General features: G+C 37.1%; 1 long non-coding RNA gene across 3 annotated transcripts in view; it reads right to left on the bottom strand.

Annotated features, from left to right (window-relative positions):
• Positions 1–2,896: 2,896 nt before the first annotated feature.
• Positions 2,897–24,603, bottom strand: part of LOC132331227 (uncharacterized) — a 61,727-nt gene continuing 40,020 nt past the window's right edge. Inside the window, exons 4-8 of one of the 3 annotated variants that reach the window (XR_009487515.1) lie at positions 16,982–17,105; positions 4,659–7,313; positions 3,929–4,002; positions 3,776–3,847; positions 2,897–3,691 (exon numbers count right to left, since the gene is read on the bottom strand). This is a non-coding gene — a long non-coding RNA (uncharacterized LOC132331227). The remainder of the gene's footprint in view (positions 3,692–3,775; positions 3,848–3,928; positions 4,003–4,658; positions 7,314–16,981; positions 17,106–24,603) is intronic. The other 2 variants (XR_009487514.1, XR_009487513.1) reach the window with 2 other exon arrangements.

The raw sequence follows: 24,603 nt of genomic DNA, 5'->3' as shown, positions 1-24,603 counted from the left end.
TGCATTTCAAGGGGATGAGATAATCTATTTTAAACTAGGAAAGAACTTGTGGACACTGTATCTATGGAATAATGTTAGATGAATTTAAATGTGTTAACTGTGTGGTGCCATTACAAATGCTTTTTTTGGCTGAAAAGGATCAGTGATTTCTTGTAAAATAAAGAGACATCAGATTATTTCAGCTAGCCCTGGCTGGGCCCTTTGGAATGTGGTCTAAGTTTCTGGCACTTGCACTTAAAGAGGATGTATAGGAAGAAAAATAAAAAGTAAAGTTCAAATAAAATTATGCAAACCTAAATAAAAGAGAATGCAAATGTGAATGTAAAAATTATTATGTAATGGGTGTAACCATGCAAGTGCTAGGAAAAATAATTGGTTACTACTATAACTCTGGTAAGGAACAAAGATATACGTTAATAGGAAAAAAAAAAGGTGGTTGGCAAGAAAACCAGTATTTACATGAGATAAAAGTCAGGATTGCAGGAGCATTCTTTTTTTTTTATTTTCCCAGAAAGACATGGTTGGAGTCTAAAATTGTCTAGATACTGCTTCTATTTCAACTATAAATGACTTCTATATTTAACTCTTTAACTTACTGTGCCACTTCACCATCTGTAAAGCAAGAGATGTTAATGCAGTGGAGTCAGCTGTGCCTAAAAGCAAGTCTATCATATTCATCCTGCCATGTCCTGCATATCACAGACTATTTCTATCACAGAAATTCTTTGACTTGTGGTTTTAGAGGTATAACCAAGGGTGTTTCTGTACTTGCTAAGCAGAAGTTATAGAATTGATACAGAAGCTGTTGGGTTGGATGTTTTAAATCATCTTATGCCAGAGGCCAGGGAGAAAAAAAGAACTTGGAGGTAATTAAAAATCCCAACAACTCCAAACCTTGTAACAAGCCCTTAGTACCACCTCTGCTGTACTCAAACACGGTGATGGGCACGCTGGGGAGCAGCAACTGATCTCTCATGGATGGGAAGTGCATCCCCTCTCCTCTTCCTCCACTGCGGTAAAAGCAGTGCTCCTATTATGTCAAGGTCCATTGCATTTACTGCAACTTTGATATGCTTGACCTAAAAATATTGCTGTGAGTGAATTATTTACAATGACAATGAGAAGCAATTTTCTAGAGTGTTTCTATGGCCTGTGGGCATTGTACTGAGTACATATGTATGTTATTAACAAAACCCATGAAAATTACCATGAAACCTTTCCACAGTATATCACAGTTATCATCACCAAATTGGGATTGTTCTGTGGCTTTTAAGCATAAGGAAACACATGTGCAAGCCAACATTTCTTGTGGGGTGTGGAATAATGGTATTGTTTTCCAGTGAATATTAAGTAACTAGTCTGTAGAGGCTGATTTCAGGTTGTCTGAAGAACTACATATCAGTGCACTAAGGAGACATTTTTCCATTTCTATATGAAAACACAGTGTGACTAAAATCAGTGATAAATTCCCATGCTAGGCACCATTAAAAAGACAACTGCTACAGATTCTTCTTTTCAGAAACCAGTAAAAATTTGCAGTCAAGGTGGAAATATTTTATATTTGCAATATTTCATATTTGCATTGACCTAGGCTATCTGTGCCTAGGTCAAGGCTGGCTGTGGTTTCTGCACCCTGACTTAGTAGGGTATGAATAGCTCTTCTTCCATTAGCTAGTGTATGGAACAAAATGATGATTGAAATCAGAAGAGATGTGTGTTTTGAGGGAAAGTACTGCCTTAAAAAAGGATGTAACATTATCTTTTTCTTACAGTGGAGTCTGTCCCTCCTCAATGCTAATCATTCAGGCATTATCAGTTAGCAGAGAAAACATATATACAGAAACCACTCATGTTCCAGGACATTAGCTCTGCCCAGTGTTGAGAAATTCCAGGTTCTTCTGTTTTGATAAGTATTTTCTCTGTTAAAGGCACATAACACATCTATAACAAGCATTAATAAGTGTTTTGCAAAATGAAAAGCTGGTTTTTAACTTTCAGTAAAGAACTTTGTTTTGTAGCAAAAACATACTAGCCACAACTTAATTTGAAATTTTCTCTTTTTAAACAGAATGTATACCTCTGAGTCTTGCTTTTAATATGATCTTTATCTCCCTGCAAAATCTAAGTCTGTAGTAATTCAAATTCCCATTTTTTTAGAAATGGGTAAACATAAAGATACAGGCTTGTCTCTGAACAGCGTTGCTGAGAAATCTTTTATCCATGCAACTCTTCCTTTTAATACTTTACTCTTCTGTCTCTGACCAGGATAGTATTCAGTGAGCAACAGACCACGTGGATTCTTCTCCAGAAATATTGGAGTGAAAAAAGATAATCTTCCCAAACACCAATTTTAAATAATGTCCAAATAATTTCAGGATTTATTTTGCTAGTGTGGTTATGTTTTTTGAGGAACTGGGGGAGGACTCTATAAATGTTAGTTTCACATGTGACAAAGGACTGGTCTCTTTCATGATTGAACTGCTGAAATGCATTCCTACCATTAGACTGATAACAGTTCAAGAAGGGGCTATAGATGTATTGTCCCATGATAGCCTTGACACTTTTCTGCTGTTCAGTTCCTACACAGTGAAACATGGATAAACCAAGCAAGCTTAGTACACAAGATTGATTGTGTGACTAATGGAAGCTTTGTAAATAATCAGACTAAAGTACTGTTTATAAACATTACCATTATAAGGAGAATGAAATGAGTGATATGATGATATGCTGTGAGTTTTCCTGATTTTGTAAGCAATTCCTGCTGCAGAGTATTTGAGTTGCACTCAGTCCAAAGGCTGAACTTACCTTGGATGATTGTATGAAGTGAGAAGTGTAGACTGGTTCTTTTGTGTGTCTGGCCAGGCTAATAAAGGGTTACAAAGAATTAAGGACACAATTGTGAGCTTATTTACACTTTATTTTCTTACTGCAAAACTCAGAGTGTGACATAGGTACTCAGTTTACAGTAACTTTAAAATTTAACTGCTTTTCCATTATTATTTCTGGATGAACATTTCTTTGTCATCTTTCAGATCCCTAAAAATAGCAAATGCAATAGTATTTGTGTTCTTAAAATCAGTTTATTGTAAAATTAATTAATATTTTTTGATGTAACATTTTTATCCATAACTCTTAAATCCCATTTGTTCCCAGTTGTATTTGTCATTACAAGTATAGAATAAACTTTTGAACTCCTCAACAATTCCTAGTTAAATGGCAATGAAATATTTTTTCCTCTTGTGTCAGAATCCTTAGAAATGGATATACAGAGCTTCGTGTCCTGTTATTTTTTCTGCATACATACTAAATAAGAATTTTCACATTTTCAATGGTACTGAACCCTGTGAGGACGATACTCCAGAAAAAGGCAGCGGGTTTTTTTTTTCTAGTCAGCTAAGTTAAACACACTCAAAACCAAGCAAGCAAAAAGTGGATACCCCCAACTATTTTTCTGACCAGAAAACTGTAGCTTATGAGTGTTTGCTTCTCACTATTGCCTTCAGAGCTGCTGCTCCTCTCAACAGCAGCTGTACATTGTGGGGCCACAGTTGCATTCATTGTTCAGTGAGCTTGTCCACATAGTTAAACCCACCGACAGCAATGAATGTTGATTGTGACCTTTTTGTAAAGCTTGGCAGGGTGAGGGAGAAACATCATATGATGGTTAGGTTGCTATCTTCGGTGTTAAGGCCTGAAAGCATGAAGTAAGGAGGAGGATGGTTAGCTGGAGGGTACAATCAACGGTCGATGGTTTTCACTTTAATTCCAAACTCACCGACAGCGTTGAATGTTCACTGAAGCAACCACTACAACAGAACTCCATTGACTTGACTGCATCCTCAAATGTCTGAAAGTAGGGGGGAAAATCAAAATTCATACAGTGATTTTAATTATACAGATGATGCAACTTGAATCATTTTTCTCTTACCGACACCAACACCCTTCTCTGCCGATCATGTTTCAGTCTTTCTGCAAGGAGCTGGCAGTTTCCCAGACTTCTTTCTATGAAAAGAAAATACATTTCTCTTACTCAGGCTTTAAAAATAAAGGTTAGAGATCCAGGCACGAGGGGATTAATGTTGTCTGTTATTTCACAAGACTGAACTTCACTGTAAAACAAAACATGAGATCCCATAAATGAACAGAGCTGGCTAAGAGTTTTAGAAATTAGTGTTGCCAATTTGAGATAGCTCAATTGAGAAAAATTTCTTCTATTGACATGGTTCAATTGGATTAAAACTTGTTTAGGATTGATGAAAAATAAATTTTCTTTAAAGAAGGCTTAATTTTTCAAAAAATTTCTCAGAGACAGAAGGCCTTTTTCCTTATAAATTTCACATGTGCAGAACCTGTTGTGATAGTTTTCAGGAGGAAAAAGGTGACTGTATATCAAGGCTTGACCTATATTTATTTTATTTTTTTTTTGTCTCAGCATGTTGCGCACATCCAGCTGATAATGACAGAGTAAAGTCCTTATTCTTAAAAATTTCCACAGTAACACAGCACTTTTTCCTAATCTTCTGAGCTTTCCAACTCAATTTTCCTAATTATAAATAAAAAATAAATAATACTTAAAAATTAAAGTTGTAGGTTTTGTGTTGCAGAAGAGTTTTAGTGGCTGAATAAGAAGGCAAAACATGGTAATCCAGAAATTTTACCTTATTTTCATTTGTGAGCAGAGTTCTTATGCAGGTGTTCTTGAAGCTCCGCTTGTCAGAATTCTTTTCTGCTAGGTCCACTCTTAAGTGTGCTGAAATTATGTGACTGATTCATTGACTTACATGAGTTGCAGTTTGTCTGTTTACCTTATCCTTTGGATAAAGATGCCCTCTACTCTCTCTCTCTTCCATCTGTTGTTGTTTATAAGGCTGTATAAATGTTTGGGGTTTTGCCTGTACTTGTGTTAGGGGAACCCACACTTAAGGACTGGAGTTGATCAGTGTGCTGCCTCAGCCTATTTTGTAAACAAACACTATGACAAGGACTTGGTCCTAACTGTTTCTTTCAATGAGTTGCTCTGCATGTAGAGGTATTTATTGCATTATTTGACTCAACAGTATTTTCCATCTAATACTAAACTAAAAGAAAAGGTCATTAATATAGCCTACTGGAGAACTAGACCAAAACAGAATCAACTATTATGGTGGATTAGATGTGTTTTGTTTATGAAGGCCACTTTGATTATGAATATACCTAAATCAAATACATTTTAATGAAATGTGGCAGCTCACCTTTCTTTCCCAATACAGCAGCACAGGATATTTGCTGCCAATATTTTAGCTGTGATTATTTTTATTTCTCCATTTATTTATACTGAAATTTCTAAGGTATAATTCCATGGATGTCAGGAGAAGACCTCTGTACACTGGCATGTGTGATGAGAGAATAAGGCTCTCCAACTCAGTCTTATGTGCATCTGTTCAACTTTGTTCTAGCCAAATGAATAACTTTATGGTTTAGGGTTGCTCATGTTTAAGATCTGCCCTATTATAAGCTTGTTTTCTGTTCTCAATTTCTTTCAGTACTCATTCCTATGCCCTTATTCCCTGCTTCCATCTGTCACTTCATATTTCAGTATGGGGACTTGCCTGGCTGATATCTGGCAATTGGGATGGGGTGCAGGGAAGGAGAGGAGCTGTGTAGAGCTTGTGGCTGGGTGGATTACATCTTCGAAGGAATTACATTCACAGGTTGTTATTAATGCCTCCCCACCCCCTATCATGGAAAACCTCAGTATTTCCTTGGTCATCTAGCCTGTGAAATGGGCTGAAACTTCTAAGTAAAAAAGGTATTTCTGGGTTCCAGCCCTGATTCCTGATGTGTGCAGGTTATGCAGGATAAATATGCTTTCATCTTCTTTCATCTGGTTTTCATTTTTTAAAAATCTCTTATTGGGCTTAGCTAGCTGTTACAAATGCCAGCTTTATTTTAAATTTTATTTCAGATCTGCAGGCTTATGTGAACATTCAGATTGGATGTGTTTTTTTTTTTTTTTATTTAAGGTTAGTAGGTCATAAATAAACCAAAGCACTTTCCTTGCTTTGAGCAATAGGGTCATGATGTACATAAAATATCGCTTTAAAAAAACTGCAACCTAACGTGAATTGACAGAGGTACATGAGGAAGTAGTTCATCATGTCGCTGCAAAGGCCATGGGGATTTGGACTGCTAGAGCTGCCTGTCTTAGGAATAGATTAGATATCTTGTCTGATGACCTGTACTTAATTTAAGTGACTGCCTTTGCAAGTCCTTCCAGAGGGCAACTGTGTGAAGTAGAGCATCTCATCTTCAGTCTTCAGTCCTTTTCCTCCTCTTGATGGCCTGACCTAAATTGAAGATATGGTTGTTGTGCTTGCACAAATAGACAATTATTTCAGTACTATGTGAGCTGCATCTTCAGTTCTAATTAATTACCTTTTTCATTTTGACCTTGCTATGTTGAATCAAAAGACCAACATTCCAACATCATTGTAGTGGTTAATGCTGGGAAGCTGTTATACAATGCACTCATGTTAACAACTGTCTTTTATGTAAAACAGAGGCAAAAGTTTCCTCTCCCTGCATAGAAATGGTGGAGCTGTCAAGTACTATTCTGCCCTGCTTATTGCCCCACCTTTTTCTTTCTCCCTCCTCTCTCTCCCACACAAATGCTAGATGAGATATGAAAGATGTCAGCCAGATTGAAGTCTGGCTTGCAGGCCACTTCAAACAGCTGCCTTAGAACAGTTACCAGTCTTGCTGCTGGTACAGCAAGGGAGATTGCTTAGGAACAAATACTTAGGTGAATACACAGAACTCGCCAGGGGCTCTTGTAGCTTTAGGCACTTTTTAAGTTCATTAAAACAATCTATATGTACTGGTTAAAATACTACGTTAGCAACTTTATGAGGTAGATACTTCACATGGTTTACAGCATCATTTTTCTTTCGCTGACATGGAACTGTTTTTTGGTGGAAGGTGGAGTTAAAACTTTCTGAAGCCAATAACTCGTTTGTATAAAAGGAAGACAGCGGAACAGTGTTCGTACTGATACTGCAAAGTTATCTATGGATGCAGTTGTTGGCTACTTCCACCTCCCACTTGCCCTCTCCCACAGTCTATCAACAGACTTCCAGTTAAACACTTGGGGACAGGAAGAAATGCAATGTGTGGATGTGTTTTTTTAAATTGTCTTGCAAAAATGAATTCCAGTGGCAGCGTCTAAAAATGGCAGAGGCACACTTGGGATCAGATTCTCAGCTAGAGTAAACTGACGCAGCTCCATTGACGTCAGTGGCATCTGGGTTTACACCAGCTGATACCTGGATGCTCATCTGGAAAAAATGAATTAGAATGATCAGTTATTGGTTCTTATATTTTCAATTTTTTGTGTTGTGTTCATCATTTTTATTAAACCTTTCGAAAATGACAAATTTTCATGTTGTATTGACATTTTACTTTCAATAAATCAGCAGTAATACTAAATCTCAGTAAGTATTGACACTGCTGTTCTTCCTCTGAAAGGAATTAAATCCAGTTGACTGTAGTTATTAGAAATTCAATTTGTTCTTAGATGACTTTGAGTTATATGCTGAAAGTAAAGAATCTGTGCAGCTATCAAGAGGACAAAATGGAAAGTATTTGTTTCTTCTGTGATCTAAAAAACTGCAAGAACAGAATCAAATAACAATCACTGTAATCTAAGACTCTGTGTTCTACAGACACTAACTGCAGTTGTTTCTGCAGTGTGTTGGAGTGTAGCATCAGCTCCTAATTACTGATGCAGTAAATCTAAGGCTAATGTTTTTCAAGAAATCCAACCACACAATCACCATGTTTTCATGTTGCCTTAGACCTATGGAAACAACTCTGTTAACATCTGCTAAGAAAAAAAAGTTTGAGGGAGTGTTACTGGAGTACAGCCATCTCTGGGGAAGAGTAGCAGCTGCATAACATCTTGAAGAACTAGTGCATGCCAGCCTTAGACAGGAGCAAAAAATTGTGATTGCTGTGTTTAAATTCTGCCTTCTACAAGGCTGCTTTTTTGTACATTCCTGGTTCTTGCTCATAGAATAAGAAGGTGGAAAAACAGAAAACACTTTGAGATTAAATATGTCCACAAAACTGGTTTTTAAACTAAATCAAAACTTGCTTGACATGAATAGCCATCAGAGAGTGATCTGAAGTTCACTGTCTTATCAGAGTTCTGATGGCCCAGAAACTGTGACATCTCCAAACAGGCTGCTTTGTGTGTTTGCAGGCTTTGACCAAGTTTTTGAGTAAGTTTGCTGTCCAAAAATTGACTGCGCTCTTGAAATGAAACCTATCAGCTAATATTACATGTTTACAACACAGGCTATGAGGTGGGATACTGATTAGCCTAGCTAATTTAGGAACAGAACAAATGTGAGAAGCAGCAGTGATATTAGTTCAATCAAATATTTGATTGCGCTTCCAGAAATAATTTAATTGCAGAGCTCAGAACTATGCTTTGCCCCTAAGAATTTTACCTGATTAGTTTTTGTTACATCTTGATACTAAAGAAACTTCCAAGCCCATATTTAATGTGAAAGTATGCACAGTAATATTGGCTTTTTGCTTACTGTTTAGATTTATTACGTCTCAATCAATATAAATTTTTACTCTTATGTAACAAATCATAGTTACACTCATGTTCTAAACAGACTTTTGTGTCTGCCCGTTTGAGCCCGACTGCAATTTATTGCTTCATGTTGTTAGTCTTGTTTGGCATTGTAAGCACTTTTCCAGCATATGGGATTCAGGCCCTGGCTCTATGAGATTTGCTTTTTATTTAAAGCCAAGAAATTGGTAAATAAATTCTAATACTGCCTGCAACTTCCCAGTCTTATGGATCACAATTCTCTACTCTTTGTTACTGGAACACATTACTATTTATGGAAGATATGCACATATTTCAGTGTCCATAAATCATATGCCAACATCTGTTCTTTAGATCAGTAGATGGAGTATGGTAACTGGTTCTTACATTAATAGCCATGAAGTAATGCTCACCTATTGTTGTTACACTTAAACTTTAATATTTTAGCAAATATTTCAATAATTTAACTTTTCAGGCAATATTAATCAAAACAGTAGAAATTGCAAGCATAGTCTGGCATTGATTTAGCTCTGTGTAGTCTGTACCTGAAAAATGCCAAGTGAAAGTTGTAAGATAGAGGATAAATATTCACAGCAACATGATCAACCTGGCTAAAACTCAAAAGGTTCTGTTAGTAATTCTCTCTGCACTCATTGCTGCCTTTGAAGAGAATTTCTTTCCCTCCCCCTTCCTGTGATAGCTTTAAATAGGCACTCTTTTCTTATTTGATGAATCTGTACTGTGTGTAGTGGTCTACATTGTTGTCTTAGTAGTATGATCTATTTCCCACGTGATTCTGCAGGCAAGGTTCTAAGGCCAATAACTGTGAAGCTGTGCTCTGAAAACATATGGTGAGTGTGGAAACCAGGGCTGTGTATGAAGCAAAATGTAAGAGGTGGGAAAGACAATATTGTAGGAGAGGATGGGCACAGGATGGAAAGGCAGAGGATAAGAGTTCTCTTATTCTGTCTTCAATCTCAGTGTTAGGATTTTTGGATAAAGTGATTTCAGTTGAAAAGAGAAGAGTCTTCAGCATCTATCCTGTTTAGCATTTATGTCAAGCCTTTTTTTGGTTGTCATATATACTGTGGATACATTAGTTGTTTTTCAAAATCTCCTTTGTGTTTGTATTCTTTTTCAGGAACAGAGATTTGATACTTTGAGACTAGTGATATAAATGTCAGCATAGCTGAATTTTCAGAGGAAGAACATATGTATAAAAATGGAGAGCAAAAACTTTCTGTATTTTTAAAAGTTGGGTCCTACTGTAGTCAGCCATAGGACACGAGACCGTAGGTTTTTTTCTGCAGAAGATGGACTTGCTTTTAAGTTGCCCACTAGTCTTGGTATAAAATCTCCCAAACTGCTTCAGAATGAAATCACAACCCCCTTTTAGGATTTCTGGAGTGCTTCAGTACCACTTGCATGTTGTCTTTTATGTTCTTCACAGTGAATATGTGAAATAGATAACATATAGAAAAACATGCTTGTGGGCTTTCAAAACCTTTTGTTTAATTTTTGCTCCTGATTTTTAAAATAATTTTCTAGAATTTTCTATAAAAGGTGCTGTGAGTGTAGGTTTGCTTGAGAGATCCTCCATGTGTTCATCTCGCAGCCGGCGCACAGTGTGATAGCAATTGGCTTTAGTATCCCATCCCCCTCTTCATTCTGTGTTGCCATAGGAATGGTCTGCGAGAGTTACCAAATTCAAATAATTATGGTCCTGCTGCACAAAGTTTCTTTTGATCAAGAGCAAGTCATTTGAACCCTGATGTTTAGTGGGTAATACTTACAGCCTCATAAAATGTAGTGATGGCTGATATCTCATAGTGCTTTGAACATGTGAAGTGCTATATAAACAATATAGGGCTATTGCACACAACTCAAGCTATTAGCATCTGAGGCACAGTGCCCCAGGCCCTTGGAGGGGAAATCACGTCTTCACTGGAAAAGAGGCACCTTTTTGAGTTTTGTCTGCTTCCAGATTAGGGATCAGGAGCTCTCGAGGTAGTGTAGCGATATGAAAGGCTTGTTTTTTCAAATACTGTGTCTACTACTCTGCACTGGATTCTAACAATTAGAACTGTGATTCTAAAAATGTGTGGATGGTAAATCATTGCCTGGTTGCATGATTTCCTCTGCTGTAATTGCATTTTGGCATTTCTGCATTTTTTTTCCTTTGTGAAATTTCTGTATGCCAATCTATTTCTTACTAACATCCTTGGTATTCTTCATGTCCAATTTAAAACAGATGAGAAATTATGCTTCATCTTTGTTCCCAAAAACATCACCTTACTTTACAGAATTTAGACCACAAATGCACTTTGAGAATGTGTAGAACACTCCATGAGTGTTGGTGTGTACACGTTGGTGAAGCCGTGTTCTTAAGGTAGCAATTCAAGTTAAGAGAATAGGCCAGGGGTATTTGCTACACAGCTGATGTTGGAGCCTGTTAGAGCTGAAGGTACTGCTCAGATGGGAACAGTTTTCCCAGGATTGATGGAATTGCCTGAATTGCTTTGTTTTGACTCTTGTCCACATTTTGCACTCTCTGATCAACAAGGGCTTCTGCTTAGGACCCACAAGAGGTACCTATCCTTGCAATCACTACAACACAAAGTCTGGGGCAGTAGAAAGGCTCATGACTATCTTCAGGGAGAAGAGGAAATTCCTTGAAGTCTTTTTATGCCAGTCATTGCTCCAGTTTGAAAACAAAGCAATTCTTGGTCCAGAGTTGGCACAACATTCTTTTTGCTTTTTGATGGTGTAACTTATTTTCACCAGTAGAGACCATTCTAAAGGATTGCATTTTTCTGCTTGGTTGTTGTGTGGCTTTTTTAATGTCTCAGGCTAAGCTCTTAGGCATGTTAAATGATGTAAACAAGTTTTGGATTTTTGTTACTGTTATCTAGGAGCAGCCATTCAAAACAAATATGCTATTGACTCAACTCTAAAAAGCTCTGAACACAGAATAAGCTCAGACTTTGAAGGACTGGGCACACAGTTTAAATATTTAGCATAGCAAAACCCATTGCAGTACAATTGCTTGTACAGGATCCAATGATTTACAGCACAAATGCGAAGCATAATCCCATGTATTCAGGGAGCAAATGTCTAGTTAGTTTACTGTTTTCTGGTGGCTCTTTTTTTATCAAGACCGACACACACAAACACAAAATACCTTTTACTGCTCTGACAGAGACTTTTTAAAGAAATACGTATTCTTCTAAAGAAATAAATAGATACAAATTACCAGAACTGTTCTAAAGGCCTTCTCTTTATTATTGAAAAATGTCATAGCCTTTAATGGTTGGTAATCTGCCTGTGTCTTTGTGGCTTTCTCAGCATCCTCCTCCTTGTCCTTATTGAGCTCAGCTATCCTTTGAAAAGCTTTTTGCTCCAGTGACCACTTTAAACTTTCTATTGACAAAATAAAGCTGGATTCCTAATTTATTTTTCCAACAGAAGGTGTGAGTTGAAAGTGGTCATTGGCCCAAAAACCTATCATTAAGACAAACTTGATTTTAGTGGGAAGGGGGAGTGATGTCTGGTTTCCTTTTCTCTGTCCTTCAATTCCCTCCTCCCAGAGTCCCAAGTAAACAGCAGTTCCTGCATCTTTCCCAGGAGTCTTCCTTTTTCAACCTCACAGCAGCAAGGTTTCCCTTTTTTTACAGCCTTTTTCTGCAGCAAGGAAAGGTAGGCCAGGACACTGCATTTGAGTCCTCAACTCGAATTGGCTTGTGAATCCAAATTCTGTCTTTTAAAACTGTGGGAAGACTGACTGGGAGATTGGCAATGAAGTAAATAAGTGAATGGGATGAGGGAAAGCATCTACAGCCAAACAAGTTAATAAATTAAACCATTCTCTTTGCTTCATGTGCACTTGTGTAGCTTAAAAGTACATGCAGGCATAACTACAGACAGTTTATTGTGAAAAAAGAAAGGGAAATATCTCTTTGTTTTGGAGATTTTAACAGATCATGGCATCTGTAGCACTCAGAAGCCTCAAACATTATCTCAAAATATGTTTTTCAACTGCAGGGTCTTGCCTTTCGGCAGTACCCGACACATTAAAATACAAATTTTGAAATGAATTAGTAGATTCAGGAGTAAGTGGATGGCATTTTACACAGCCAGGACTTTCCGTAAAAGTCTCAAGAGATCCCCTATCACCATTGTGGTAACCACTCCTAATCACAAATCATAATCTGAACAATCATGGGTGATACTGGCTATTCTGAAGAGTTTTGTTTCTGCATCAATACCTCCCTGGATTTATAAACCATTCTTGTGTCAGTGCCTGCTCTTTTCTTGCTAAAGGTAATCAGGGAGCTTGAGGCTCACAGATGATATTTTCTCTGCTGTTCATAGGTGTTCTATTTGTATCTTTATTTAGAAATATCTGGATGAAATTCCATTTGGAGGGAAGTTCCATCCCTTAAGGCCTATACTCTGAACACCTAAAGCAGAGACATTGTGCTGGCTCTTAGCAGATAGGGTGAATTTCATTCTTACTGAATACTACCCAGGTGCTAAAAAGCTATAGCTGAAAGTGCTGGGTTAAAAGCACGAGTCAGCTAGGTGCATAAATATTACATGGCTGTATCTTTAATGGGTTCCTGTCATAGACTTGCTTTTGTTTAAAGATTTCCATAACCCTGCTGATTTATTGCATCTTTTCTAGAAGTATGCTGTTAGCAGGAAACTCAGTTGAAGCACTTTCAATCATGTTGGAGGATCATTATACTTTCACTTGAATAACTAATTAGTTGCAAGAAATTAACCACTGCTGTTTAGCACAAAAACACTTTCAAGAAGGGCTTTCATTTTTGTTGTGGAAAATGACCTCAGGCACTTGAGGAGGTGGGGCAGAAAGGAGAAATAATGATCCTGCTGTCTTTTAATATAACTTTTGTTTTCAATTCCACCCAATAACTAGGAGGCAGCATAGCTGTCTGAATAAGGCACTGCACTTGGACTTAGTATAAACGTGTCCTGATCTTTCTGATCACATAGATCTGACAGCTGACTTCAACCTATTGGTTGATACTGGTTTAAGGTTCTAAAAGCTGTCACTGAAGGCTTGGGAGATGGAGTACAAATCTGAGGAATAAATAAATTAGTGAATAGGATGGAAGGAAGGATAGAATATGAGCAAAGAAAGGTACAAGCAGTCTCATGTTTCTGAAACTTAATTTTTTTGTTGTGAAATGTAGAATTTTTTTTTCTTGGCACATGAGGGTCCCTGTCTTGAACTCAGTATTATTGTCACATGGTGTTCACAGCACTACTAATCTAATGTCAAACACAATGAGGTGAGGAAGGAGAACAACCAGCTACAATACTTAGGGATTCACCATACTTCTGTGGTAAAAATAGGGAGGAATTTGAAGACAAATGATTTCTGATATCTAGGTTCTTCTCTTATGTAAAATTCATTTAACAAGCCTATAAAAGTAGCAGATTCTAGACACTTTTTTTGTCTAGAATTGCAATTTTGGCTATCATTAGAGAAATATATATATAATTGATCTTAATTTATAAAATAAAAGCATGATAGGATGCACATACAAATCAGTTACCTTCTTTTGGTCTTCTCCTCTGTCTAGGAGGAGAATTCTTCAGATATTTGATAAAAACAAGAAGTATTGGCCAGTAAGGTGAGGACAAGGGAGAAAGGGGGAGTTTATTGCTATTTTTTGCTCTCCTTCCTTTTCTCTAAGCACACTTGCAAGATTAGAAAGTTGTCTTTGATATGTGTATCTGAGATGTGATATGAAAATGCTGGGAATTATTCAGCGCCAAAAGGGAGTGGGCTGCTCATGACAAACTCCACCTGAATATAAAATATAAAGGTTCCTATAATGCTTTTAGCACTTTAACTGTCCCCTCTGTTCTTTGCCTTTTTTTCCATCCTGAAGCAGCTATTTTGGGTACTTTAATGTTAGGATTAGAATCTCATTGAGCTCTTTATGATTATATTGGATTATCTGCGTAATGTGTCTTCTGAAAACATTAACATAAATGTAGTACATTCTGATAGCTATGTGTTTGGTTTGGTTTTGGTTATTTTTTTTTTTGTTTTGTGGATTTGGGTTTTTGTTTGTTTGGTTTGGTGTTTTTTTTTTTGTTTTTTTTGGCTAAATTTGCAAAATTTTGGTACATGAGAATGCAGGAGCCAGAGGTTTGCATATCTGCATATCAGGAAATCTATCCTTTTGCTTTCTAGAGAATTCCCTACCTGGCTTTTTAAAACAATACATTACCCTGAAATTACATGCAGGGAATTTCAAAAGGACAAGGGATTAAAAAAATTCTCCTTCCTTGACACTCAGGGGAATTACTTCTGAAAATCCCAGTGCTCTTCTTTTGTGCATCACTGAAGACTGAAATCTGAGTGTAGGAATATCACAGAAATCTGTTAAATTCCTTGCAGTTTGTCTCTCAAGTGAACAGCGTGCAATAGTCCAAGATACTTTAGTTCAAAACATGGTGAGAGTGTGGTGCTAAAACCAAAGCTGTGGGTTCAATCCCCTATGGGTTGTTCACTCAAGTGGGACTTGATGATCCTTGTGGGTTTCCCTTCCAACCCAGAATATTCTGAGATGTAAAAACTCATTCTTAGTAGCAATCACAGTTGAATAACATAGAACTCAATAGAAACCCATTAAGAGACATCCAAGTCAGATGTTAATGACAGATGTCTCAATTTCCCTTTCCCCTCTATGAGCATGTTCTCTGCTTTGCTCTCATTATCTCACTTTGCTTTGCTTGCTCTTTCATTTTGATCTGTATCTGTTTAGTGAGTATAAAATGTCTTCAAATAACGAGTGCTGACTTTGAGGGTAGTTTCAAATTTTGGTTCAGACTTCTGCCTGTGGTTCTGATTGGGTGCATTTGAGTTCTTAGATCTAAATCTTGAAATTCCTTTCCACTTGGATACTCTAATTCATGCCATACCAAATACTGGCTAAATAATCTTCAGTCATCACATGTCCCTATATCATGAAAAATATATGGTCCTTCTTAGTCTTATATAACCAAAAGAATTGGAAAATGTGGAGTCTAAAAACCCACCATATCTAGGGAGAAGAGAACATAAGACTGTTCTTTAAATAAAAAACCTCTGAAATACTTTAGACAGCTATGCCTCTCTTGCATTTACACTTCAGTTATACAATGATATCACAAAACCAGAGCTGATCATGAATGAATCAACAGCAGAATAGTCCTAGACCTCTTTACTGAGAAACTGCCTTAACTGAATATGTTACGACCCTGAGGGAGAGAAATATTACTTTAAGTGGATCATAGGAAAAAGCATGTAACTATGTTCCATTTTTCCATCTAGGAAACTCCTATGTATTACTTGTGTGTAAATGTAGCTAATTTTCTATTTTCAGTAGCTGTGGTCACATGCAGTTGGAAAGACGAAGTGAGAAAGTAGGTTGGGCTTGTAATGCATTTGAGAATCCTTGCTTTTATTGGGCCTATGCCAAGTAAACCAAATGTGTAGGGATTAGCTCCTGAAGCACATTGCAGGTGATTTCAGGCAAATGGAAAGAAAGTTACGCTGTGGGAATTGGAGAAAAGTTCTGAATTGGAGAGACTGTGCTTGCTGATCTGATAAAGTCCAGAAACATTTTTTTTTTCCTCCTTTTTCTCTGCCATTTCCTCCTCTACTGAGGATATAAACCAACCTTATTTGTCTTCCTTTCGAGTTTCCCAAAGTGTGAGTCTGTAATCATGTCCTCATGCAGACAAGTAAATGTTTTTCAGTAAAATTTTCCAGAGCACAGTCATCCAAAGGCTGTATATGTCATCATTTAATGAATTTCGATGTTCAGCACAAAACACGTCTGCTTTTCTCAAACGGTCAGAAGTTCTCTGTGCAGAGCTGGTGGGGGGGGTTTGAAGTTTTTAGTGTTCAAAACCCCTTAAAGTGCAGTGAATGAATATAAATCCACTGCCTTATGGTTACAAATAATCGTAATTTTGCAGTTCCTGAGTGGAATTAGGAATAGTTCCACTGGTCAAAACAAATCTGTACTTTTCAGATTACACCATATCTCATGAAGTTGAACAATTAATAGTCTTGCTTGCATTATGGCTTCTTTTTGTCTAATGCTTTCATATTTGTTATAGATATTTGGCAGACTTGCATAGTCAGAAGCTGAATGATGAACAGAGTCTGCCTTCTCTTGGCTTTGGTATTCTGCCCAGGATTTTTACCTCACAGTCTTTATTTGAAGAAAAAAAAAAAAAAAAGAGTAGGTCTTAAGCCTCAAAACTACTTTATTTCTTATTCTTTCTTGTGCTGTCTTGAGCATTTGTATAGCACTAGTATCAATTATTCAATCAGTGTCTTTGAAAAGCACCTACCAGGCTGCCAGATTCCTGTTGCAGAGAAGCTAGATGGTGCCAGAAATCAGTCACTCTGCTAAATATTGCTGCTGGCTCCACTCCCTGTCTCTCAGAGTCGGTAGAAGTCTAATCTTCTGTTCTTCTGTGAAAAGATGGCAGCACATAAAAATGCCATGTGAAGTTGCTGTTATGTAACAAATGTTTTGCCATCCTGCATGGTTAAGGAGTTAAACTGGTCTCTGGTCTTAAAATGTGGGTATCTTCTGTTACATGGAATGCTTTTATGTTCAGCTGATGTGGTATTTGTCATTTAGTTCTTCACTTGCCAGACCTTTAGCTCTGTGAATTTAGAAATTCCTCTTTATTAAAGAACTGGTTTGCTTGCAGTCAAGTCTAAGCAAGGCAGATATCACACTGCCTTGCTCATGCACAGAACACCACCCAGCAGAGTTCCTATAAAGCAGTTCAGCTACCCTCAGCATTCACCACCCAAGATGATGCTTGTGCACAGTTGCCATGCTGAAAATTAAAATGGTGTAATATTAAAACTATCTCAGAAAAAGTAATGCTGATAGCAAATTGGCAAACAAATTTGTTCATAATTGCGAATTTCTCTTCATGGCATTTCCAGTTTTTATAGAATCCAGGGGCCTTTCTAGAAATTCTAAGAGCCATTTGTTTGTATAAAAAGAAATAGAGTTAATTTTTCAATCACACTTAAGATATGTAGATTGTTTTAAATGCCTACTAAAAACTATCATAACAAAATTAGCCTGCTGTAGGACTGATCAAGCTGCTGTATTTCTTCTTAAATGTGTTCCACAGCTAAGGTGCTTAATTAGCATGCAGTACCAAAATAAAAACTCTGAATGGTTAAAGCAGCCCATTCAGTGCTTGTCTCAACATGGAGGAGCCCAAAGCCACTGGCCACAACATATCTGCCACACAACTTCTCTGTTGCTTGGGCCAGGCTGGAGCTCAGCTCCCCTCAGAAGTGCCCTGTTGGCCTCACTTCAGTGTGTCTTTGCACAGCAGGCTGACAGCGTGTGCAGTTCCCTTTCCCTCTGCTCTCTGCTCCTCTGAGCAGGCATCAGAGCAAATCCTAAACATGAGGGAAAACAGTGTTTCGATAACCCGGTGCAGTCTCTATTGCCAAATCAATGTTTAAATTGCTCTTTGCTTCTTGAGGAATCGTTTGGGAGCATCCCTCAATCACAATGTCTTGTTGCAGCTGGGGGTGGGTTTAGGTTTGAAATCCAAGGTCTTTGCCCTGGGTGGGTATGTGGTTTCTTCAGAGAGGCAGCACAAATGCCTGCTCCTTTGTCAGTTGGCAGAGAAGTGTTTTCAGGGCCAAATCCCAGGAGAACATTTCTGGCCACATTGTTATAAGGCCGGCAAAAGTTTAAAGGCTGTAGTTCTATCCTGTGGCTCTCATTATTCCCCCAAATAGTTTATGAGGACTATCTTCAACCTGCTGGCTTCTGAGAGTATTTTTCTGTCTGCAGTTCTTTAGGCAGCTCTATGTACTGCCTAGATATAAATCTCTGTGGATATTTTGGGTATCAATGCTTGGAAGATTACTGTAGTGTTTAGCTGATCTGTGAGTTCAGACCTTTGGTTGCTCTAGCCTATTTCCAGGACTCTTCCCCTTTGCCTTCTAATTAGGAAATGGCTGCAGTGATTGTGGATTGGCTCCTCTTGTCCTTAACTAGGAAGCTAATGTATTCTTTGCTGGGTGTTGTGCTTTCTTCACAGGTCTGAGTTGATATTGCTCCTTCTGCTGAAGTGACAGCTCCTGGGTGAGGTGTGACACTGCACAGCCAAGAAATCTGCATGCAGGATGTGTTTTCTCCAGCTCCGTAGTTTTCCAGGAAGAGGTTTAGCAGGTAAACCAGAGCCCCAAAGTCTGTTTCCATTATCAAAAAGCTTAGCTTCAACTTCTAATTCTGGAAACATAGAGGCATGAGCCCAGTATTTATGCATATGACTTTGATAGCTGAAAATGTTAGCGTATGAAATTGACGGTCTGAAAAGGATTTTTAGAATGCAAACTAACTTTTTGCTAAACCTTACACTGAAAGTTAAACCAGAGAATATAAAAGAAAATAATATTTATATGTAGCAAACTGTAGGGTTTATTAATCTGTCAACAAGACAGACAAAACCAGAAGGCTTGTTGCATCTTACAAGTTCTTTTTTGGAGATAAAATGTTGGAAAACAGCTCTCAGAGAAATTTCTTTTTTTAAACATTATTAATATGGAGAATTACTAGTGGGGGCAACCTATACCCTTTAAGGCAGTTTTTCTCCTTTGATAACCTTTATTTTGAATGCTATAATTTACCTTCAATGTAAGAGAGTTTTAGCGTTTCCTATCTGCAAAACTGAACCTTAAAAAGTGCCGTTTTCTTCTACTCTGTGTATTCCAGCTTGAGTTGGCCTAATTAAAGGAGTATTTTCCTCTTCAGGTGGGGATTTCCTGAGGTATTTTCCTTTTAAATTGACTTTGAAAGAAGTGAACTGAGTTTTGAGCTTCCTTACTCATGTTTGACTGCTTTATTACTGAAACTTTATGCTGATTTTTGTTTATTGTTCAGAAGATCACATAATTGAAATTAATTTAGTTACTCTTCTCTAGATGCCTTTTGGGCATACTTGGAAAAACTACTTGTACAAATGTGCTGTAGTGTGAATCTTGCTGACTTTCATTTGATTTTGCATTCGTTACTTTGAGACAAGGAGAACAAAGGTTGCTTATGTAAAATGAGAGCACAGAAACATGGCAAACATGCCTGTTCTTGTGAGAGGTGTGGTGTGTAATAGCTTATGATGAGGTGCATTTGAAGAGTTATTATGGCTAAAAAGATGCTGCCTAACACACAGCTCTTGTAGAACTACTGCTTCTACTGCTTCTGATGGTATTTCCCCCCTTTACTTTCCTGCTTCTCCTACCCCTGCACTGCCGTTCTGCATTTTCCCTTCATGAGGGAGGGAGTTTATAGGGGAAAACTAGCTGCCAACAGAAGCATGCTTCCAGCTGGACTCTAAAGATAAAACTCAAAAATATGTTGCAGAAATGCACTGGAAAAAAGGAAATAATAGCCTTGGGAGCTCTCTCTGTTGTGAACTGTGGCAGCTGGGCAATTGCCTTGCAAGGGGTTACGTGTCTGTGGCTTATGACTAGTTGGTAATTATAAACTGAAGATAATTCAGTGCACTATTTATATAATTTCTTGTTAAAATTTTCATGGATGTTCACTTGTGATTCTGTTTAGGTTTGGCATTTTCATCATACTGCATTTACATAGTTTCCTGCTTTTCTTATGTTTGGGAAAATTATGATCAGAAAGCTTTTCCTATGTTAGGTATTTTTTCAGGTTCAGAATGCAAGTATAGATGTTTCTGTGGGTTTAGAAAGTCGTTTTTCTTTTGGAGTTGGTTTTGGTTTCTTTGCTCTTCAGGTATTCACTCCATGTTTCTTCAACTGAAACTTAATAATGAAAACTGATAATGTTTCATCTGCCAGGTATGTGATTGAAAATGTTTGTCCAAACCTGCAGCTTGAAAAGAAGTATCTGGATGAACTCAGCAAAGCAGTTTCCAGATTATGCAAATTCATGTTCACTCCAGAGGATATCAAATCATCTGATTAAAAAAGTAATTAATTATTGAACTGATACGCAAACTCTTTCTACTGTAGTAGCTTCAACTTTACTCAAATTTATTTGATTTTCATATCATTAAATCTATAACAGTATTTAAAAATCATAGAAATGGTAGGCCTGCTGCAAGTTTCTCTACAACCCTATAGACTTGTGTGGCGGTGAGCAGTGAAAAGTGTGGACTGGAGGAATAATTTCTACCTCCTTGTGTCCCCTTCAATCCCATCCCATGTCCCTGATTATAGGTGGTTGCTACTTGACTGTGCAAGGAAATTATTAAACATGTGCAGCTGGATTTTTGTCTGTAGAAATTAAGTATTCCAGACAGTCAGGCTATCATTGTATGCAAGCTGGAATTAGAAGATGTAGTTGAAAGAGTTTATTTGGAGAAACCAGGGAAATGGCTGAAAAAATTGTAACTCATGAATACACAGAAATATTTTATCAGGAAATTCAAAATTTGGTCACCAAGAACATGACTGAGTGTAAACAGGTCTGAATAAAAGAGGGTCTTTGATATGCAGTACAATAGATTTCTCTGATGGTCAAGAGTGGAAAAGGATTTTTACAGTGTCAAATATTTTAGTTTGTTGGCTGAACTTCACAGAGCAAGAACTTTCTCTGTAGTTGAGAGGAAAACAAAAATATTTTTGTATTGCTTTTTGTAAAGGCTTATTTTTATCAGCACTGCACCAATAATTTTTTGCTAGAAAATGTACTGACCTAAACATTTAATTTTGTCTTTTGCTATACAAGTATTGAAGAACACATGCATTGGAAAAGTAGTACACCCATTTCTTTGTGATGCATCCTAAATTGTATAATAAAATGGTGTTTTCCTTCAATTTAAAAAGAAAAATATATGAAACATAAGGAGTAAAATGTATGAAAACATAAGGTGTAAAATGGAATGCATTCAACCACTGATATCCCTGAAAAGCTTGGAAATAGGTAGTCTGACATGGGACTTTTGTGGGAGGGAATGCAGAGGGTACTGATCATTCTCATTTTGGTTTGTGTTCAAATGCAGTCCCCTTCCTATTGTCAGTGAATTTCCTGTTGCCTCATGAATAGGACATATCAGTAAGTTTAAAAAGAGACCTGATATCCCAATTTGGAGCACGGGATAGAGTAAAAGTATTCTACTTTTTCCCGAGTAAGCTTTTTCATTCTAAACCGGAAACAGGTTACAGCCAGCTGATTTTGAGTAGGAATGAAATGTTTGCCAGGCAATACCACATCTTTTGAAAAGATGTCTGAAGAGAATATCTGGTATTTTAACCCTTATTTAAAGGTCAGAGATCAAGTTTACTGAATCAACTAAAGGAGGCAAACTCTGTGCAGATCTCCAGTTTTTGAGCATTCAAACTGCGTATCTTTTAATAGATTCTTTTGGGGGGAAGCTTATAAACAGTGAGTTGTTCCAAGGCTACCAGTATGTCTTTAAAGTAGGTTTTGGAAAGGTCCTGATGTTACTTTACTTTCCTCTTAGTGAAGTTAAATGGAAATTTCTGTGCTGAGTTTAGGAAAGGATGATTACTTCTGTGCAAGGAGGAATTTCTGTTTGAATTGTCAGAACAAACTGTCAGTACTTGGAATGTATCTAGTCCAGGCTGACTCCACCAACTCCTTAAGAACCTTTGAGGGTAGTTGTAGTGAATGACATAAATTGAGAAGAAATTAAATATTAGTGGGGCATTGATAAATATGGTCAGATTAAAATGATTCAAAAACTGAAAGTATCTGTAAAGGATCATCCATATCAAGATTTGGTGATTGTACCAAGTCACCCAATACACCATTATCTAAAGGTCTAGTCTAAATTGAGTGCACTTTGCAGTAGTTACCATGGGTAGTATCTGCCATACCGCAGCTGTTTCTTTTCACAAAGGAGAATGCATGTCACAAAGAATAGTTAAATGTTACAGCTAAAATGTATATTTCTTCCAATTCAGTCATTGGCTAATATAAGGTCCTATGTACATTTTTTATCACATAAATATGTACAATTTTGCCTTGTATTATTACTGACATGTGAGGAGAGGCTGCTATCTTCTGTCTTGATACTACCTCAGATTTGGACAAGTGGCCCAGCACAGGGTAAGGCCAGGTTTTCCTCAGGTTTGAGTAGCACACTGGACTAGGTGAAGGACTGAGGTCCCTTTCAACCTCAGTTATGTCCAGAGTGTCTCTGTATCTGAATGATATTGAGCTTTCTGTTCTAAAGGTCAGGAATAGCAAATATATCCTTTTGACTACTGACACTTGAAAAAAAATCCCAAACATTTGGGATCTTCCCATGTATGCATGCCTTTCTCCAATGCCTATAGTGAGGTGGCCTTTTGCTGTGGTTTGACTGTGAAAAAAGATGAGTGAAAAGCTGGGTGGAGTTTTGTTATGCTTCCATAGTCCTCTGTCCAATCATTGTAGCTTGGGATGATATTGAAAATGGAGTGTAGGAGAAGATAAATCACATCACATTGGGGGGAGAAACAAAGAAATAAAGAAGCTATGTCACTAAGATATTAAAAATTTTTTCATTTAAAAAAAAGTAAAATAATTTCATGATTTTGAAAGAAAATGGTAGGCTGCTTTGTCTTCCTCTGCTCAGCAGAAACAATTGTAAAAGTGTAGTTAAACTTTTAAATATATTCAGTTGCCCTAAATGTTCTTGGCAAGTTTAGAACATGTACGAAAGTTTTCATGAATTCCTGATATTTAGCTTTTCTGAATTGAGACTAGGCCTTTAATAAGCAAAAATCAATGCTGGTCTACATATGGCATTAAAAATAAGCCAATACAGAATTAAATTAGCTGACTAACTTAATATTGTGCATTTTTTTTTCTTAATGTGAATACTTTGAGAGTCTGAGTGCTTGAAATGATGAATGCACATGCAGAAAGTAGGAAATCATGGAATCTTGAAGATTGTTCCATATATAAATATTTCATCTTAAGTGGAGTTGTCCATTTGAGGGCTACAAGCAGCAGAACAGCTTACAGGAGCAGATGTCCCCCCATACACTCCCCAGGAGTTTTGTGACATTGAAATAACTTGCTTGAGGCTTTTGAGATTGAAGAAAGTTTAAAATGCTGGCTAAAATTCTGAATTTAGTACCCAGCTCTTCAGCAATTTGTTATGACCAGTTTAGCTTTTTATTAGTAAAATTTAGAAAAAGAAATGTTTCAGATTTAGTCATGCAATTGTTTAGAAATGTCAGCATATTTTCTTGTAAGGTTCTGTCAAAGAATAAGTTGTTATTTAATCAATATTTGTCATTGTGAATAGCTGTATGTAAAGGTCAATACATACAATATTATGCTTCTGGGAAACAGCATTTCAGTAAATATGAAATACTTTACTGAAAGTAAATGCAAAATATCCCTAATAATCAAAATAACCCAAAAGAAATGAGAAACCCACCTGATGTAGTTTAGAAATGAGTTTGCTTTGAAGCACATTATTTCTGATTCCCTGTCCGTATCCTGTATTTTTGTTTTAAGTTCTCCATGATTTTTTTATCTGCCTCTGTACTATTTGTACATCTAAAAATTTCATTGCTGTAAACAGGAGACTTGGATATGTGATGAATGAAGTGTTGCAGCTGCCTGAGTAAGAAATTTTTGTGGAGCTAAAGATAGACTTGTCTCTTGTATCTATCCTTTGGCAGAGAAAAAGAGTGAATGAAGAGAAGTAGAGTATATGAAAGCACAGCTAAAACACAGACACACTGACATTATGATACAGTGTCTCATCGGGTGATGTGGTGTTTTGACTACATGGCTGCAGCAGGTCTATAATTTAAATGCCATTAATGGCACAGAAAACAATAGTGTGGAGACAGGAATACTGTAAAATCTCTGGGTCTGTACTTATAATGCAGATGAAATAACCCTTTGAACTTGTAATGCCAAATGTTGTCCAAAGTTACCATTCTTCCATGAGGAAAGCAGTTTGTTTTTGTGGTGTTTTATGTC

This window comes from Haemorhous mexicanus, chromosome 9, assembly GCF_027477595.1.
Source record: "Haemorhous mexicanus isolate bHaeMex1 chromosome 9, bHaeMex1.pri, whole genome shotgun sequence".
Lineage (NCBI taxonomy): Eukaryota > Metazoa > Chordata > Aves > Passeriformes > Fringillidae > Haemorhous > Haemorhous mexicanus.
Note: the sequence above shows the minus strand (reverse complement) of the source record. Positions and strands in the feature narration are given on the sequence as shown.